The sequence below is a fragment of the Falco naumanni genome, chromosome 11 (genome assembly GCF_017639655.2).
Source record: "Falco naumanni isolate bFalNau1 chromosome 11, bFalNau1.pat, whole genome shotgun sequence".
NCBI classification, from domain to species: domain Eukaryota; kingdom Metazoa; phylum Chordata; class Aves; order Falconiformes; family Falconidae; genus Falco; species Falco naumanni.
The window spans coordinates 21,610,744-21,626,020 of record NC_054064.1 but is presented as its reverse complement, the minus strand read 5'-3'; the positions used below and the strand labels follow the sequence as shown (position 1 = coordinate 21,626,020).

General features: G+C 37.4%; 1 long non-coding RNA gene across 1 annotated transcript; it reads left to right on the top strand.

The window, feature by feature from the left end:
• Positions 1–3,109: 3,109 nt before the first annotated feature.
• Positions 3,110–11,732, top strand: LOC121095932. The gene is made up of 3 exons (XR_005830262.1): positions 3,110–3,208; positions 5,240–5,434; positions 11,568–11,732. It is a non-coding gene; the product is annotated as an uncharacterized LOC121095932 (long non-coding RNA).
• The last annotated feature ends 3,545 nt before the right edge of the window (positions 11,733–15,277 follow it).

Here is a 15,277-nt window from a genome sequence, read left to right as displayed (position 1 = left end):
GCTCAACTCAGCTGACTGGCATTGAGCTCTTCTCAGCTGTGTTTCATTTTCCTTCATCTGTTAACCAGGAAACAGGTATTTCATTTTACACATGGGGATCAGAGGCAGAGAGAGATTTATTTAAGGCCATCCAGGAAGTCTATGGCAGAACAGGGAACTAAACCAGGAATTTCTGAGTTCCAGACCAGTATGCTAACCATGGGACAGCTCATTTCCTCCTTACGGGAGTTTCTGCTGCCAAATTGCGTTAGATGAGAACGAGTCCCTCTTGTTTACATTTCTCTAAAACAAACCTTTATTAGGATTGGATTCAATACATCACAAATACATTATCAAGATTACCATGAAATGTTTAGTAAATCTCTAAATCCTAATGATAGGATTGGCTGGTGATGTAAATGAAAATGAGGTTGCAAGATTCAGGGGAAAAAACCCAAGTAAGAGTTATCTGAGGAGAAAAGCAAGGTTATTTGCTGATGTAATGAAAAAGAACTGAAAAAACTCTGAGAAGTTTTTCTGAATTGGGAAACTTGTTTGTGTGATTGAATATGCCAGAATAATTTTAAAGCTTATTTATTATGAAATAAAATCTGCTTGTTTGACTGCTCTGTCTCAACAAATCCCCTGAGGCTGTTTACATAAAGGAAAACAATCTGCCAGTGTTAAAAAATTTACTAATTTTCCAGTTCTTTCTTAAGAAAAATAGAAGAAGTAAAAAAAGAAAAAGGAAAAAGAAAAAAAAAACCTTTTGTGCAATGCTCTTAAACTTATGGAGATCGTACTGTTGCAAGAGCCAACTGTCGCTTAGCAGCTATCCTCCACAAAGGATGCTTAAGTCATCAATGGAAAATAACTGTGCTTGAGAAACAAAGAAAACAAAACTGTTTTGGCTGAGCAGTATGGATCCTTACTAGATTATAAGTATAGCTTAACACCTTGAATACATTGTAGTGATGCTCTTCGTTTTTAGGGAGCCAGTGCATTCTGCATCTCAGCTTCAGGACAAACAGCTCTGTGTTTGTGTGTCTATTATTGTTGCTGGACCTAAGTCACATTATGGTTTTGGTATGGTAACTGCACTTCTGTCTTCTTTTTTTCTTAGGTACTTATACACTCCAGTTATCATCCCTTTCAAAATATTTTGGGTTTTTTCCTCATATTTTAATGAAGATTTTTCTAGCTGCACTAGATTTAGGTCTGCATATTGACAGTATTATTCCTTCCATGGCTCTTGCTCTAATGACAGACAGACAGTCTGGTCTGTATTCCGACTGTGGGTGTACAGCCATTCATTTCTTTGACTGAGCTTGGCTTAGTGCAGTCCTGGCCCTGCTGGAATCGATCTGGGTTCTGTCTTTGACTTCCAGGAGATTTGACTCTCAGCCTGTGCCTCAGATGACTGTCAGAAAGCTCCCAGTGACCACAGCTAAAGCCTAAGGATTTGGCTAAATGTGTTTGCAAAGCTGGTGCCACTGGTAATACAGTCAGCTGGGCTGATGTGACGAGACAGGGGAATGTGTCTTGTGGATGTCCAATGGTAGTCACATACATGTGGCCAAACGCAGGATTTGTTCATAACTTGACAACAATGGAAGGTAATACTCTTCATTTAAACATTTTACAGGTTTTCTTGTTCAACTTTTTTGTATTATTTAGGACTAAAATTCAGCAGCCAAAATCCAGGTGTAGAGAAATGGGTGAAAGTACTTCACCATGGCCTTTTCTGTTATCTTATTGTCATGAAAACATGTGTCTTTTATAAAATAAATGTATGAATTTCTCTTGCTTCCCAGAAGAACATTAAATGCTTGTTTAATGTCTGTCAGGAAAATACAGATATAAAACTTTTTCTACTCATGCACACATTCCTTTCTACCCAATGCTGGAACTTGCCATTATAAGTCTATATTAGGAAGGGGAGATATGATGCCTGTAAGCATCTTTAGGGCTAGAGAGCTTGAGAACTTGTCCTGGTTTTAGCTGGGATAATTTTCTTCGTAGTAGCTGGTGCAGTGCTGTGTTTTGGATTTGGTGTGAGAGTAATGTTGATAACACACTGATGTTTTTACTTGTTGCTGGGTAATGTTTATACTAAGTCAAGGACTTTTCAGTTTCTCAGGCCCTGCCAGTGAGAAGCCTGGAGGGGCACAAGAAATTGGGAGGGGACATAGTCGGAACAGCTGACCCAAACCAGCCAGAGGGACATTCCATACCACAGAGCATCATGCTGAGTATATAAACCAGGGGGAGTTGGCCAGGGCCAGCTGATCCCTGCTCGGGGACTGGCTGGGCATCAGTCAGGGGGTGGTGAGCAGTTGATTTGTGGATCACTTGGTTTGTATTTCCCTTCCATTTGGCTTTTATTCCTCTCTCCTTCTTTCTTCTTCATTATTATTATTGTTATTGTTATTGTTATTATTATTATATTTTATTTCAATTATTAAATTGTTCTTATCTCAACCTTTGAGCTTTACCTTTTTTGCTTTGATTCTAGTCCCCATCCTGCTGGGGGTGGGGAGGGGGAATGAGCAAACAGCTCTGTATTAAGGCCCCCACAACAGTCTGCTTTCCTGTGCTCCCCCTGGCAAAGCCAGGACCACCCTAATGTTGGCCCGCTGGTGCCTGTGCTAACCAGACTGTAGCTGGCTTCCCAGCTGCTCTGTAGGCATACTGTTTTTTAGAATTTACCTGAAGATTTTTGTTTGCTTCCCTTGCTCAGTAACTCATATAAAGTTATTAGCGTAAAAATATGTGTAGATTCTCTTGTCTTCTCCTCATTAGCCCAGTTGTTTCTAATCCATTTTGTTTTGCAGCACCATGGGCTGATACCTGCATTTCCTGAAGAAGAAATTTGCTTTCTTTAACTTTTCCCCCCACAACATATGCTGTATTGAGTGTGCTGTTTAGTTACTGCCCTCGCATTCCTCTCACCAAAATATTTCTTTATGGTCTGTTACTCTTCAATTAAATACCACACACTTCCCTCCTATCCTATTAGTGTATCCACTTACTCTTAACAGCCTCTTCTGTTTTGTTGGGCAATTTTTTTTTTCTTTGCCAGGCTTTTGGCCCCATATAATTTTATTTATTTATTTATTTAAACAGAACATATCGCAGGAGAACAGTATCCTAAAGCTTTTGCTACAAATCCTGGGGAAGGCAGCATGATGTATTGGGCCAAGGAATGTACCGTTTTGTCTTCTGGCAGGTAAGCAGTGATTATTCTGGGTCGGCTGTTTTCCCTGTTTCCTTATCTACAGCTTTGGTACTTGCACAATTTCTCTCTCTCTCAGCCCTTCAACAAAGAATAATAATTCTGGACATGTATCATCCATCTCCAAGACTAAAATAGGCTCCAATACCTGAACATTATTTCTCAATTTTGTCCATCATCTTGTTTTATATAAATCTTCCCAATAAATGTCTCAATTTACAGTGTTGCTGCATCTGTCAAGATGAGTCTTCTGCTGTGTTTAAAGGTGATAATTCTAATGTCTGGGTGAAAATAGTGTGCCTTTGTCAGTGGGAAAAAACCCAGCCAACCCAAAACTAAGTCCAGTCTCCATCCTTTTCTTAGATCAGATCTTTCTCTAATTTGCTGATACAGGCAAAACCGATGCTCATTGCAAAGATTAATTATCAACCAAGATGCTGATGTTGTAATGCGTAATCTGTTTTCAGTTGTGACAGGAAACCTCAGCTCATACAAGAGTCCTGCTGCACGGCAGGAAAACCTGTAAAGCAACACTGGCTGCAAACAGTTTGGGCTGGAATTGGAAAACTACAATTTTTCTTGGATAGCAAAGTATCTTTATCCCACCCCATGTGCTCTTTAGCTCAGTGGGTTCCCATACAATGTATTGCAATTTGACTTCTCAGAATTAGGAATAGAGGCAATGTGGGCACATATTGAAAGATGTTTTGATAAATAGATATGATTGAGCTCTCTAGAATGGGGACCGTAAAATAGTAGAAGTGTTTAAATTATTTCACTGCTTTATTGCTATAAATTATAATGAAGATAAGGTTTTTGTTTTACTTGACCACTTTTGAAAATGAGCTTTCTTTCAATTTTTCTGGTAAGACTGGTTTGGAGATTTTGTGTCTTTTCCTTGGTCCTGTGATGCTGATGGAGAAATGGGCATTCTGCTGAGGTATAATATAAGATAGGCTGAGCTCATGGCTAATCTTTCAGAATCTCCTGGTGCACAGGTTTCAGGTAGACAGTGAGTAGTCATTTTGGATTATGTCCTCCTGGAAGACCTATGTTAACACATCAGGAATCTAGAAATGATTGCCAAAGAAAGTCACAAGGAATCTGCACCACAGGACAGGCAGTTTGAAGGTGATATCTCAGTAGTTGCGTATTCTTCTGGACTTTAAAGAACCTTCATGGGAACAGAGGCTCCACTGAGGCTGTTGTTAAATATTTTGTTATCTCCTCCCATTTTTTTTAAAGAACTTTTCCTGATCAGAAATAATTTTACAGAAGATAAACATCAACTCTTAGCAGAATTAGGTTACCACTTCGGGAGACAGAAAAGTTAATAGCAGAATGAACTGAATTCTAAAAAAGGCTACAGTAGCTCTTAAACTGTACCATTTCTCTGATCATCCAAAAAAACTATATAGGTTTCATTTAAAAGAAGAACATTTTTAGATTTGGAGGGGCAATCAATATTTTATTATTTTAAAGCAATGGTTCAATTTCCCTGATTCAACTAGCAGTTCTAGATCACAGAATCAAAGAATGGTTTGGGTTGGAAGGAACCTTAAAGATCATGTAGTTCCAAGCCCCCTGCGCTGGGCAGGGACACCTTCCACCAGACCAGGTTGCTCCAAGCCCCATCCAGCCTGGCCTTGAGCACTGCCAGGGATGGGGAAGCCCTGGTTTGATGGGCAACCTGTTTCAGTGCCTCACCACCCTCACAGGAAAGAATTTCTCCCCATATATCTAATCTAAATCTGCCCTCTTTCAATTTAAAGCCATTCCCCCTTATCCTATCACTACACGCCCTTGTAAAAAGTCCCTCTCCAGCTTCCTTGGAGATTCCCTTTAGGTACATCATAAGGGCATGTGGTTCCTCGGGGGTCTGTAATGGGACCATGCGTGGTTATATTCCATGTTCCAAGCTGTAACTAATTTTCCTTTTGAATCAGAAAGCCACTAATTCTAAGGAAAACAATTCTTTAACAGATTTTTAACATTTTTAATATTTCTCCTATTTTTCCCTATTAGCATGTTTAAAACTGCTGTGCTTAACCTGAAAACCTGAGTCAGCAGCATGACAGTGTGACAGTTTGTAAACAAGAGGGTTGTGCCATGCACAAAAGAAGCTTGTCACTGCTTGGACCTCCAAAGACCTCAACACCACTGCTGTGTCCCGTTGTAGGCACTGTTGATAGGAAGTGCAGACTTTGCTGTTTGCTCAAGGTGAGGAAGCAATAGCATGACAACTATGTTTTGGGTCATTAGTTCTTTCTTAACTTTAACTTTTTTCTATCTGAATTTGTAAAAAGAAGATTGTCCCATAACCTGGTACTGTTAGGTTTTTTGTTGTCGTTTTAGGGGGGGGGTTAGGCTTTTTTTTTTTCTTTTTTTTTCTTTTAATGTTGGGTCATTTAGAAACACTTTTCTCTTTTTGTATTCAGCTACAGTTTATATATTCCCCAGAAAGGTAACATACATAATACAGAGATATTAACAACTCATGGATATTGATGCATTCCATCCTTCCATCCACAGGTAACTCTGAACATAGCTAATTGCTACATAGCTAATTAAGGCGTCAGCAATTTATCTCCAGTTGTCAATATACCTCAGCAAATGTGAGGACAGACAACTTAAGCAAAACATTAAATGTTACTTGCTGTTCACAGCTTATGAAAAATACCCGATCACACTGAATTTTGTCAAAGAGTAGATTCTGGCAAAGAAAGGATGCTGTGCTCTGTACTCTTACAAACCTTTGAGTCACTTTGACCTATTGTTTTTTAATACCATATATTGCCTGTGATACGTGCTCCTCTGCCTGTGGCATTTACTGAAGGTTCTGGGGTAGCTGGAATATGCTGTTTCCACATTCTAATTATGAAGAAAAATATTTTTAAAGTGAAACATGGAAACTTGAGGTTTTAAACCAGTTACTTTTTCTGGCCTTCTAACTCTGAAGGTGTCATGGAAAAGGCAGCAATTCCATGCAGCCACAAGTTCCAAATTATTTTTTTTTTTTCATTCAGGTATGGAATTTTCAAAAGTAATTATTGAACATTTATCTGTATGAAGTATGATGTTATCATGGGATGTACAGTCCCCGATTAAGTCAGAACTTAATAGTGCAGTAAAAATAAAAAAACATAATTTCATTCATGCTGATCAATCAATACATCTGAAAAGTACATCTGCAAAGGAAAAATATTACCCATAGGACGCTTAATAAACCATAAATAGCCAATTTTAAATTGATACTCCTAGAGAAAAATACAAGTTCTGTAATCAATCTAAAAATGTAGTATAAATATTGGTGATTTCTATATTCCTAATTGAGGTCTATGTTTCTGCACACTGTATTTCACACTTAGGATGTAGCTATTACTATTTAGGATGTAAATCTTTAAAAAACTGATAGTGTTTACTATTAGAAAATGGGAAACATTAAGTAAAAATCTTTTCTTTTTTCACACATTGGAATTTATTCTCTTGCCTTTCATAGCTTGTTAGTATCTTTCCAAAAGACCCAGTGGCCTGTGTTATCACCATGAACCACGCTGTCTTTCTATGAATGTTAGCTTTCTGTTCTCGTATGAAAAAAATCTACTCATGCTAATCTTGCCTGCAATAATTTGCTTCTTTTCTGTCCTTTAAGATAAAAATAATCATATAAAGGCAAAACAAAGAAAAATGAAAAAAAACCCAAACCCTCTTAAAATGTAAAAAATTTATAAATAAATAAATAAATAAATAAGTTTAAATCCCGATGAATAAAATTATGTGGTTGAACCAGGCTGTCAGGTTTGGCTATCCTGTTCAGGGTTGCACCTGTGCCCTTACCTGAACACTTCACGAACACCCACCTCTCACATTTAGTACATTCTCCTGATATTTTCCATTGCCCAATCTAGCCTGGTTAGTACTAATTTTGTCTCCTTGGGCTTTGCCCTAAACAGTTCCTTTTCCTCTTTTTTGTCTTTGGTATTTATGCTTATGTAGAACATAATCACTTTTTCCACTTAATTTCTGTTTAGCCAGCCTGTGATTTATTTACAGTATTTCCTCAAAGCTTACATTTGTCATTCCAACCCTTTAATCCTTCCATTTATTTAATTAATTCCAAACTCTTGGTCATCTATGGTAGCAGGATAGAGCAATCTAAATGTTTTCTAACTATGAGGAAACATTAACATACTTTCCTAGTTAGTTCTTCTGCCAGTCAGCTTTAATCAGACATCATGGAAGATCTTGAGGACCTCAGAAGAGAGTGGATAATTAGCTATGAAAACTAAGAAAAAAATAGTAGGAAAGACTGATCCTCTTGAAAAATAAATCAAAGGGCTAGAAGCCATCCAGAATGGAAACATGGAAATTCACTGGCATTTTTTACTCCTTAGTACAGCTCAAGTACACTAGGACCTGAAGAGATAAGAACCTATTTGTGCTTCATCCTAAAGGCTAAGTAATTCTCAGAAGGAAATAAATCCGACCTCATACTGACCAATTACTTAATGTTAAAAGTGAAAGTAGAAGAGTCAACGCTGTTACTCAGGATGAGATTAAATGTCCTCTTATAAATGTCCTCTTATAAATGTCCTGATATTTGATTAGTTAGTCAAGTTTCAACAGAAATGGTCCTTCTCCAGCAGCCTTACAGACTCATCCCTGTTTAGCACTTTCCTAACCTAAACTGGGCTACCCAAAGGCTGTCTTGTTTTCACTGCAGTGCTACATAGTGCTAGTATTATGGCTTAGTTTTGTGCCTTTTTTTTCTGTTTCCTTAATTTTTCCTTAATTTTTCATCTGTTTTGCTTCTACTAAATAAACAGCTCTGTGCCTACTCCAGTTTCCCAAGCTGGAAAGTAGATGTCTGATACACAATTTCTGGAGTTAATATTAACTAGCTTTGACCTCAGATAATCAGAATGTTAAAATGCTACTAATTGCTTTGTTACTAATTAAAGATTTTAAAAAAATATCCTTATGTTTTTACAACCTGTAGCATTATGAATGGACTCACAAGCTGCTGAAGAAAGTCCGGAGTTTTTAGTCCTTTAAACGTCAGAAGTCAAACTCACTATTTCTGTGCTTGCACTCACATAGGTGATCTAATATATTTATGTTAATGCATGTGGCTGGCCTCTAAGAACCTTTATGACACTTCTGGACATGATTCTGTTTAGAATATGTAAAGCTAGACTTTCTGATCAAGCACCAGTACCTGGGCAGTGTGGTTGTAAAACTGCGATTCACAGATGCTTTGCCTCTGCTGCTGTGTCTTTAGATGCACATGGCCCCATCTGGTTACTAAATCCTTGCATCTGAGATTTGTTTGGTCAATCTGGTCATGCAGAGGTCTGTTACCAAAATTGAATACTTCCTTTGTCCTAGAAATCCAGTCCTCTACACTTCAGCAAACAAAGCCAAAGAAAACCAGTGTGTTGACATGTATTAGATGTGAATTTCTCTTGCTCTCTTCCTTTATAATATGCTGTCAGGCTTTGATGGCCTAGTTCCTCTCCAAACACCTTCTTGTTCTTTTCTCTTCTCTCCAGTGAAACTCCACTAATGCTGTTACTGAAAATATTATATTTCATTGACCCACTGTTTATCATATCGTACTGTTTATCAAGAGCAACTGGTTTATTGAGATTTCAGAGATGTATTGTCCATTTGGTTTAAGGCTGTATCTATACAGATTGTATTGATCTAGTAAGAGCCGAATGGTTACCTGGCTGCCTATCACACTGAAAATGAAATTTGTTCAAATTAAGGATATAAACTTGTTTACCACCTTTTTTTAGCAGAGATATTACCTGAGGTAAGCCAATACTGTGAGAATTACTTACAAAAACAATTAGATCATTCTTAATTAAATAGCTCCACAGAGAGACCTCTCCACATCATAAATGGTTTTTCTTTTTTTTTTTTTTTTTTCATTAACATGAATTTATTTCTTCATCAAAAATTATCTTCTGCCAGGAAACCCAAACACTTTCATTTAGTCAGAAGCCTCGAGGCTGAGTTCCCACTTCTGGTTGTGGTTTGTTGTTGAGTCTAAAGTCTAAAGATCACACTTTGCTTTAACATACTAGTGATTCTAGAAAAAAAAAAGTTGTGAAAACATGAAGCTTTTTCTAAAATTAGATTTGCTTGCCTAAGCTGTTGCCTTATTCTAATTTCATTTAGTTTACTTTGGTGTATAGTAAAAAAACATAAGATATAGACATAACTTTTTATCTGCATCAGTCCTGTATTCCTGTGCCTCTGTTGATCTCTAGCTATGGTGGGATGGCTCAGGGAGGGAACTGTGTTTCTGGAATGTAATATTCTAGGGTTCCTTTTTCTGCTAATCCGCTGACATTTATGTTGTTTGTAACCCAAAGCCCTCTGATGTTAACTGAAGTCTTCCTATTGCTTTTCAATGGACTTTGGATTTGTAAATATGATATACTTAAAAATAACACTGAAGTATTTTTTACCTCAAAATATGAAAAATGGTAAGAGGAGAATCAGAGGAAAAACCCCCAGAAAATCAAAATGTACTTGCCTACTTGCTAGTATATATTAGAGTAGAATACAATAGAACAGAGTAGATAATTTCAGTTGGAAGGGACCTACGATGATCACCTAATCCAACTGCCGGACCACTTCAGGGCTGACCGAGTTAAAGCATGTTATTACTGGCACTGTCCAAATACCTCTTAAACACTGACAGGCTTGGGGCATCGACCACCTCTCCACAAAGCCTGTCCCAGTGTTTGAACACCCTCATGGTAAAGAAATGCTTTCTATTCTTATTTGGGAAATTTTCATTGATAATTAGAAGCTCTTTTGTAAGATTTTGTCATTTATAGTGAAATGCATTCTTCACTGTTACAACAGAGAAAAAGGGTTCTGAATATGCCACTACATGGATAATGTTAAATAACAGCATCCTGACTTTACTGAGTTTATTTTATAATTGAAGGGATTATGTTAATATCTTTTATAAAAATAATAATATAAAAGTACTGCTTTGTAGTTCAATGAAAATTGTCTTGGTGAGAACTTACATCAGTTAAGAAGTCATATTTTTGGGTTGTTTCTTAAGGAAAGTAAAGTTGTCGAAGTCTCTTTCACTAAGGTTTGCAGAAGCTGCAGAGGTTGCCAATTACCTGCTGCCAGGAAGCTCAGTGTTGTGCACTATAAAACAGATGAGTAATACTTTGATAGAACCCTTTTTTTCCCATTACTAAAATGTAAATAATTCTTTCACCATTCCAAATATTTGTTAAATTTGAATTTTGGAAGTAAGAGGATAAAATAGTTTAGATAATGGTATAAAAATGTAAAGATTATAATGCTGATTGATTCCATCATTTTTGCAGGCTTTTATAGGAATTTTCCAGTTATGACCACAATTTTATTTTCTCTATCTGGAAAATGACTTTACAATGGGATGACCTTTTTCAGACATGCTTGTTTCACACTACTTTATTTTAACCCATTATATTACTCCCCAAACAATTATAAAAGAAAAGCATATTTAATTAGCAGTGTTACATTTGCAACTGCCAGCTTTCAATTATGTCTCAGAAATGAAAACCTATTAATTCATGGATTCACAATTACAAGTATCCTTTAATTCTCTTCCACATTTGATGTATTAAATGGAATTTCTGTCAAATGTTTGACTTCTTTGATGTGGAAGAAATGGTAACATATTTCTAGAGCATAAATTCAAAGGCAAAGCCTTTGAATAGAGGGTACAGGATTCCAGGATCGCAGATAGCAGGTGGAAAAGTTGGAAAATCTTCATAGACTACAAAACGCATGATTAAAAAGCTCATAGGATAAGTGATGAAATTATTAACCCACAGAGCTCCATTAGTTTGTTCCCCTTCACATCTGCAAATGCAAAAGGGTTCTACATTAAAGATACTTTTGGTTTTGTCCTTAAATGCAGCTGTGTTCTGTTTCCCGATACTTTTGATAATCAGGAGCAACAAATATTAATCTGACTGTGATTTTGAAAGAGAACTGGAGTCTGGAAAAGCACGTATGTTTTGCAAACAGCAGCATTAATTACAGGTTATTAAACAAAAAGAAAGAATTTCACTTGGCCACAGCTTTGATTATCCTATCAGTATCTATCTGCTCATAGGAAACAACAGATCACATTTTTCTTTTCTTCACTGTTATCGGTTTCAAATATATTTTTATTCTTGCATGAATTGGAATAGATGCATCTGAAACTGAAAGCATCATCTTTCATCTTAATTGCCTGAAAGAAATGCTCGTCAGGGCCCAGCACAGCATACTGGAAGATGACGCTTGACAAGTGTAGCTTTTATGTTTCTATTTATTTATGTAGATTACAAACCCTTCAAGGGAGCAAAGTCAATCCTGTGACTGTCCATACCATCCTGACTATGCCCTGGCTGTGAAATAGGATCATGGCAATGCTGTGGAGCTTCCTCCTGTTACCTGCATCCATCCTCTGCCTCCTCCCCCATATCCTTCAGCTGCTCTGCGGTAGCGGTGAGTAATGAACTTCAGATGGAGCATTACATAGGTTCTAATATACAGACTGCTTCACATGCAAGTAGGTGTGGGGCATGATCATAGCTCTTGAGGAGTCATACAGTCCTTTCATGACCTTCAGCTGTGCCTTCTGTAGGGCTGAGGCTGCTAAAACCTCTGCTGAAAGTGCTACAGGCCACTGAACCTGCCTAGCAATAAATAGGTTTTCCTTCCACTCTTCTGCCAAAGTTAATCAGCACAAAAATGGTTTAGAATTCCCCCTTTTAAAGAAAAATACATAAAATCATAAAGTAGTACTTTAAATTTGATTTGCCTCTCTTCTTAATGAACTTTTTAATTATAAGTCTCCTGGATTAGTCACTAATTTGATAAGTTACTTTTATCAATATCATCACCCTTTACCATATTCATTAAATGAAGTTGTTACATTCAACAGCATTTCACACTTCTTGAGCCACAATTCAAAGCAATACATAAACCATACCTTCCATAAAAAGAGAAATGAAGAATGTCTCTCTAAAACTGCTGATCATAACTACTGCATTTATTGTTTGGGGGTTTAATTCTTTAACTATTTATTGAAGTATTGAGAGAATGTGATTTTTTTTGTTGTTTGTGAAACTGATAAAGTCCGAAGAGGTAGTTCTCTCCCTGTCATCTAGACCAGAAACTAAGTCATGAGGTAATTACTAGAACTTCTAATGAATGCATTAAACTTGATTTTGAGTAATTTATTTGTTTGAAGTCACTGTGGAATTTCTGTTCGCAACCGATAGAACAATATGACCCTTTAGTTTAAAAATATACTTTAGCAGTGTTTAATCTATCAAACCTTCATATATTAAATCCTTAACATGTACAGGCAAATAAACCAAATGAATAATACCATGTAACTTGAAGGCATACAGCAGGCATACTCTTAATGAAATTTATTCATGTAATGGACTTATTTTGGCCATTATGTCACATGGCGTAATATAATAGGTTAGGAGAGTTTGAAGGATATGATTTCTTTATTTCATTTGACCTGAGCAGAATGATTGAAAAGAATACCTGATGAAAGATTTCTTTTGACTTGGCTTTGCAGTGTCTCCATTCTAGAGAAGGGAAGAAGAGAAAAGGAGTTAATACAGCTCAGTATTTAGTATCACTTTGTAGATTGTTTGTTCTTATGTTTCAGAATATTGAAGAGGTGAGTCATAAGAGAGAACATTTTGTCCCACATATTTAAAATGAACAAAAGAAAATTATACTGTTATTGTTATGGGTAGAACAGGACTTCCAGTCTTGATTAAGCCCACTCAGTACAAATTACCCCAGCCTGAACAGGCAAGAATCATGTCAGTAGTGGCAATACATGTCTCTACTGGCCATTTAAAGATTTGGGTCTATGGTAGCACAAAAAATGTATACTTTATGTAATTGTAAAGGAGACAACCCTTGATTCTGAAACCTCACACTGAACTTCAAAAAATGTATTTCTGACTGTTAAATCTACCATCCATTACAGCCAGTCAAATGGGTACAGAATTTCTACATGAAGATTCCTAGAAATTCTTGAAGGGAATACTTGCAAATTTGTGGGTTTATAGGAAGAACATCCTCCGATTATTTCATAGTCAAGATTTAAAAAGTAGCTAAAATATGTTTCAGTGACACACCTGCTATATAATCACCTTGCTATTATATTGTTCCTCTTTCCTCCTTTCTAAGGGGCATACTTGTATAAAGTAATGCATAAAACTGTATATAAGAATCAAATTACACACAGAAGGATTCTAACCATCTTCCATGTATGCTTTGTAGTGACATAACAGAAAAAAAAAGGTATAAAGAAAGTACCAGATACACAAAGTTTGCAAATGAAGAAAAAAGAAGGGAAATTACTGCCTCCAGTTCTTTCTGTTATAATCAAGTTAGGCACTGTTTGTAGTAATCAAATAATTTTAGAGTGACAGTATGTGATTAAGATGAAAGTGTATCTCTAAGTAGAGACAAATGCAAATCAATAAACTGATGTAATGAAGGGTTTCAGTAGCCACTTCTAATATTTAGCATTGATTGGCGTGATCTGTTAGTGAGTCTTTTGACCAATAAGCAGCATCTTCATTTTTATGTTTATGAAAACACTGCTAAGAAAAAATGTGAGTAAGACAGTAAAAAATAATTTTGTGCATGTGTTGCATTGCATATCCTGGTGTACTGCAGATATTCTGACTTAGACTGGAAACTTCTTTGTTTAGTCATTTTTTCTGCTGTTCTGTCTGTGTGTTTGATAGATGGATGATGGATGCTTGAGCTCTCTCTTTCTCTCATAACATGGTTTCACCATGATGACTAGGTCAAATTCAGCTGTTTCAGAAGTTTAGCTTATGTTCTTGGCCTGCTTATCAAGGAACTGCTTTGCAGGTCTGCTGGCATCTCAGAAACAATCTATTTATTTGGTACCAGTAGGCCCATCAGCCATTTGATGACCAGATTCCTTGGCTAAAGGAATGCCCCCAGATGGACTTGGAATCATAAAAAGGTTGGGTTGAAAGGAACCTTAAAGATCATGTAGGTCCAAGCCCCCTGCCATGGGCAGGGACACCTTCCACTAGACCAGGTTTCTCCAAGGCCCATCCAGCCTGGCCTTGAGCACTGCCAGGGATGGGGCATCCACAGCTGCTCTGGGCAACCTGTGCCAGGGTCTCACTGCCCTCACAGGAAAGAGTTTCTTCCCTATACCTAATCTAAACTTACCCTCTTGCAGTTTAAAGCCATCCCCCCTTGTCCTATCGTTACATGCCCTTGTAAAAAGTCCTTCTCCAGCTTTTGTATAAGTCCCTGTCAGGTACTGGAAGGTCGCTATAGGGTCTCCCTGGAGCCTTCTCTTCTCCAGGCTGAACAACCCCAACTCTCTCAGCCTGTTTTCATAAGAGAGGTGCTCAGCCCTCTGAGCACCTTTGTGGCCCTCCTCTTGGACTCTTCTTGTGACAGGATCAAGACCTACATTAAAACTGAAAATCTGTCTTTGCTCTTTCTAGTGAAAAGAACTGCAATGCAAATACGAATGTCACAAATTATAGCAAACCTCCAGGTGTCAATCCCCCTGCCCACCCCCGCCTCAGCTTCACCAGGGAAACTAAATATTTCACCTTTGTTCTGTCTACAGCAACTCTTACCTCATCTGCCAGGAGGCATGTCTCACTATCAAGAAACACAGAATCGAACTTCCTTGCTGACAGAGATGCTTAGGAAATAAACCCCCGTTACCCACAGAGCAAACGGTCCCTTTTTAGCCATCAGCAGGTGGAAATCCCAGCAGAAGGATGCGTGTTTGTTGTTATGATTTCTTATGACCTTTCTTGGTTTTATTGCACTTTGATAGTGAATGCCTACTGGCATCTTGATGTTTTTAACCTCCTGAGCCGATGTGGGGATTGTTACAAAACAGCAGTTATTTATATTTAACTACCTAGGAATTTCCTCCTTTCGCTGCATTGGCCAGTGTCCCAGTTGAGGCAGTGTGTACGCCAGAATTTGTGACTGCTTTATTAT